Source organism: Silurus aristotelis (assembly GCF_946808225.1).
Source record: "Silurus aristotelis genome assembly, chromosome: 18".
Taxonomy (NCBI): Eukaryota; Metazoa; Chordata; class Actinopteri; order Siluriformes; family Siluridae; genus Silurus; species Silurus aristotelis.
In genome coordinates this window covers 22,738,696-22,744,638 of record NC_139591.1, presented here as the reverse complement: position 1 = coordinate 22,744,638, position 5,943 = coordinate 22,738,696, and positions in this window count along the sequence as shown.

The window sequence follows — 5,943 nt, the reverse complement described above, 5'->3', positions numbered from 1 at the left end:
AAAAGATTGCACTTGTCTATAACAAACCGAGTCCTTTGCACCTAAAGTCAAATGATTTTGGCCGGCAATTGATTCTTCTCTAATTACCACTCCGCAACAGGTTACTGAACTGTTGTAGCTTAGCAACTGTCACTAGGCAAAGACACAGCGGTTGAAATGCATGTAAAGAGCGAAACGCCGACCTCTGCTACTGTCACTTGATGCTAACGGTGGCTGTTCAAGTACACGCAGGGTCGTCACACGGCTCGTTTTAATGCGCCATGTGATCAATCGAGCTGCCTATAAACATGCAGATACTCACGATGCTCCCCTCGATCATTAAATGTTAAATCGATGTCCCTCTGTTACATCGGAGCAATAGACACCCGCTAACCTCGCACAGGAAGAACGCAAATCGAACCGTGAATTAGCACCAGATTTAGCACTTAGCACAACAGAAATAGTTGTGTAGATTTTTTTTAAGATATAAAATCAACTTTTATTTAACTTTATCTACAATTATTTACTTTGATTTGATTTGTCCATTAAATTCTAATGATTTTTTTTGCTTTGGAACACGAGCATGTCATTCCATTTGTTAAGTGAAGATTTATTTTTTAAAGACCGCTTTACTACTTTTTTTTGTTGTTGACCGATTTGTTCGATCTATGTTTCCTTGATGGTTAATGCAGTGTTGAAGTGTCAAATTTTATTTGTATTTTGGGAAATATAAAATACTTTTACACACATAAAATACTCAAATACTGAAAAAATCAGATACTCAAAGACTTTTTTTTCGAGTCCTATTGGAATTAGTGACTTGTAATGGAGTAGGTTTTGCAGTAAGTGATGTATATTTTTACTCAAATATGACTTTCAGGTCCTGTTTACACCTCGGTCATTCATGCAGTTCTATTTTCCATTCTACTGAAAAGGGAACATTTTGAATGCATTCATAAATCTGCCTCATGGTTCAATGTCCTGAGATGATTTTTTACTCACCATGGATGTAAAAAGTGAGTTACATTAAGTGAGTTACTTGAGTTACAGTAGCCCTTCTGTCAGCTAATAACATTCCCATCAAAAAGAGTTTTTGCCCTCTGATGTTTTTGTTTTCACCACTCTCTGTACACATGAGGGAATCTCAGGACATCAGCAGTTTATGAAATGACAGCACTGCTAAGGTTAAAGACTCTGTAAAGTCATAAACTGTTTGAGCAAAAGATTGTGGTTTCCCGAATATAAGATTGTCCTTTCAGATTCCAAGCTTTGTCCCCATTTTTCATGTTGACATCTGTGGAGATTCTTTCAGTCACAAGGGTGTTAGTAAAGACAGGTACTGATGTAGGTTAGACGGGGTTCTATAGCAGGAGATCTTCCACTCATATCTTCATAGAGGTTTGGGTTTTCTAGTCTCTAAACCATTGTGTGCCTCAATCTTTATGCTAGAAGTTTGTAGAAAAACCACATACTGTATGGCTGGAAAAGTCAGGGATTGCAATACTTTTGTTCGATGTTTCTTGTGAACTGAAGCTCTTGACCTGTAGCTGAAGGACATTTTGTTGGCAAAGTGGCTGGACAGTAGGAGGTACGGAGTTTCCTGAAGTCACCATCCAGCAGCTCTTGAGTTTTTGTTTGATCTTACAGACTGGTTGGCATTCAACACCAAAGAAACCTCACATCGTCAACAGTGGAATACGGATAACTAGATAATTGATGTACAAAGAAGCGGACCAGCTGCTCAAAAAGCTTTATTCTTTGTTGTTGTTCTTTTTCACTTCTCTTTTGAATAAAAGCATTCGACAAATTACGAACATCAAAAAAATAATAAGAAGAAACAGGGCGAACAGGACAATGTTAATGATGCTCTTGCTAATTAGGAACAATCACTTTCAATCAGTCTCAAAATCACAGCAGCAAACGGTTTGCCAAAAACAGCTCCGGTTTTTAAGGGATAAAAAAAACTTTTCTTTATCATTTTGAAGCCATTTGGTCTTCACAAAAGCGCCATGGGGGGACGCAGCTTGGCAGCGGGAGTGGGAGTGTATTTACCGTCCCCTCCAGAGCTCGGCGAGGAAGCGAGGGAGATGGTAATTGCATTCTGCCGTTCTCTGTCTTGTACTTATTGATCAAGCGAGCATTACTGTGCTCTTCTTCTTCTCATTCTTCTTCTTCTTCTTCTTCTTCTTCTTCTCAGCACGCCATACCGAATGCGTTTGATAGGAATGGAGTGACGGGGAAGAGAGAATGGCAGAGGAGGCGAATCAAAAGCGAGAAAACCAAATTGAAATCCACGCTGACTCGATCGGTATCAGCGATCGGCCGAGTTCCTGCTGAGCTCCAAACACCACGCGTGTGCCTCCTGGAGTCCTGCGGAGGATTAACGCTATGAGCAACTTGACATCTAACCTTTCAAAGTCGAAGCCTGTCAATCAGACCTTCAGCAAGCATCCGTTTTCACTGATGTGGAATGATTAGGATTTCTCGCAGAAAAATGACGGGAAAGGTTTTCACTTTAATCCTGCTTCATTCCAAATACCGTATTGTTACTTTAATGAATCTGAGTGATCGACCATCACTTAGTTCTGTAGTGAAAAATACACTATTTCCACAAAAGTACTGAGACACCTAAAGTTTCCAGACGTATGTGGTTTCTCCTCAAAAGTTGTACATACAGTTGCAACGGACGTCTTTGGATTTTGTGGCATGAAATTTTTCCTTTACTTGAACTTGAAGACCCGAAACCTTTCCCAGCATGCACCTGTGCACAAAGCCAGCTCCATGAAGATCTGAGTTGGTGTGAAAGTTCTCCTTCTATAGAGCTCCAACCCCTTGGGACTTTTCTAACTATAGCTTGTATCTGAATAAATCTTCACAAAATCTAGTGGAACATCAAGGCTCTGGCATGGAGAAGCTGATGCTGGATCTGTGATGATCACAAATGCTGAGCTTATAAAACTAGGAGCTACTGACCATATAGACTGTATAAGACTGCAGAAAGAACATTACTTATAATCTTATACTCCAGTGCTCATGTTAGTTCTCACTCTCCAGTGTTCTGTATTGTTGAAAGATTTATGATCAAACTCTTGATGTCACCCAAATGAGGATGGGTTCCCCTTTTGAGTCTGGTTCCCCTCAAGGTTTCTTCCTCATAACATCTAAGGGAGTTTTTCCTTGCCACAGTCGCCATGCTGCTCATCAGGGATAAACACACACCATTCACCTTCACTGTTGATTTGTGTAAAGCTGCTTTGAGACGATGTCTGTTGTGAAAAGCGCAATAGAAATAAACTCGACTTGACTTGACATCTCAAAAAATGTGGAGCTCATCATAACAACAAATGGGAACTAATGGGAACTAACACTCAAATGAATGTTCAAAAAGAGTCACATAACAATCTTCTGCTCAGGTGTCCACAAACATTTATTCTAGTGTACATTATGGGATCTTTATCCCACACTTCTGCCAGAAGGTGTTAATTGATTTTCTAGAAGAACAACTCTGACAGCAGTGCCGTTTTTTATGAATACGTTATTGTTTCTATAGCAGCAGCGAGTTCACGTGGTTCTATTAAACTATTAAAGAAAATTCCACAACATGACACGTCTCACACAGCAACAAAAAGATACATCAGGAATGATTAGTTTTAACAAATGGCTCTGGTTAAAAAGAACAGAAAAATCTTTGGGTTCCTCACCGCTAGTTCATTTGCTTGCTAATAAGAATATTGTTAGAATCGCTGTGAGATATTTACACATGATGTCGGATAGTACACTCCAAACTAACACATGAATTTTTATTATCAGGAGGAAAATCCCCCAAATTCTCATCCTGTATTTTGTTGAACTGTAATACTTCTGCCCCTTGTTTCATTCTGAGACTTTAAAAAAGGTTCTTAATCAAAAAAAATGTATCTTAAACATCTTGTTTAGTTTTATATTTGTATAACTAAACCTGGCTTTCATGAACATGGCTATAGAAGCTGGCATGGCTTCATAGCCAAAAGAATATCGTTAGCATTCACATCGTTAGCATCCACATTAGCCATGTTAGCATTGGTTAGTTTATGCGTTTGAATTTCAAATAAAAATTTTATTTGTCACATACACATACATACAGAGTACGAGATGCAGTGAAATGCTTTTTACGACTGTCCAACCTTTAAACATGAAAAAAAGAAATTGAATATAAGGGTAAAAAATAATAATAATAATAATTCTGAAAAAACCCCCAAAAAAAAAAAAAAAAAAAGGACAAAAAAATGAGGCTGAGAAGAAAAAGTCTACAACTCTTGTAATGAAAATGGGTTGTTTTGCGGACGCTGAATGTGTCTGTAAATTGAAAAAATGTACAAATGAACAATTCTTTAATAAATGAATTGTTGATATTGTAAGAATAAACTACAGGATGTGCTGTAACAGGAAACAATCAACTTCATGATGGAAACTGTACCTCCATGCTTCTCTTAGTGTGATGGAGTTATTATGATTGACTCCAGTGCTGAAAAGGACGAGCGAGGATGAGCGAGACAAGCCCAGACTTCCAAGCGTGGAAGATGTGAGCTCCTGAGTCATGTGTGGTTTTGAACTGAACTCTTTGGTTGCCTGGAATGTAAAAGCTTTTTCTTCTTGCTGTCAGTGGAGTGAACTCAGTAGGGAGACTACATGAGAGGACGTTGGGAGGTTGCGGGCCTGCGGGAATCACTGTACGCTTGATGTCTTGTATGAAAGAAGACCAGGAAGAAAGAACAATGTCTGGAGATCTTCTGATGTTATGGAGAAAACATCTGCAAAGTTTACACAATGCAGAATGGATTCCCTCTATTAAAAAATGCCTGGCGAGACCAGATGTTATTAAATGCCCCAGGTGTTGAACTTCTTACAAGTCTGAAACCAATGTTATGTTCAGAAGCACACAAAGCTGTCCAATGCTGAAAGATCTACAATTGATACTAAAAGATCTATATCCAATCATGAGAGATCTACAGCTATTCCTGAAAGAGCTAGATCCTTTCCTGAAAGATCTAAATCCAATCCTGAGAGATCTACATCTAATCCTGAGAGATTGATGTCTGATACTGAACAATCTACATTCAATCCTGAGATATCTATGCCCAATCCTGAAAGATCTACATCCAACCCTGAGATATCTACACCCAATCCTGAGAGATCTACATCCAATCCTATAAGATTTACATCTAATCCTGAAAGATCAATATCTAATTCTGAGAGATTGATGTCTGATACTGAACAATCTACATCTGATTCTGAGATATCTACGCCCAATCCTGAACGATCTACATCCAATCCTGAGATATCTACGCCCAATCCTGAACGATCTACATCCAATCCTGAGATATCTACGCCCAATCCTGAACGATCTACATCCAATCCTGAGATATCTACGCCCAATCCTGAACGATCTACATCCAATCCTGAGATATCTACGCCCAATCCTGAACGATCTACATCCAATCCTGAGATATCTACGCCCAATCCTGAACGATCTACATCCAATCCTGAGATATCTACGCCTAATCCTGGGAGATCTACATCCAATACTGTAAGATTTACATCTGATCCTGAAAGATCAACATCTAATCCTGAGAGATTGATGGCTAATACTGAACAATCTACATATAATCCTGTAAGAGTTACATCCATTCCTGAGAGATCTACATCTAATCCTGTAAGATCTATGTCTATTCCTGAGAGATCAATATCCAAATTTTATTACATCTAAATTTAATCCTAAAAGATCTACATCCAATCCTATAAAAAAGGAGTACAAGGAGATACAGCAGCAGGTAAAGAGGGATGTGGTGAAAGTCAAGGAAAAGGCATATGAGGAGCTGTAGGAGAAGTTGGACACTGAGGAAGGAGAAAAGGATTTGTAGTGATTGGCCAGGCAGAGGATCCGAGCTGGGAAGGATGTGCTGCAAGTTAGATGGAGATGGAAAT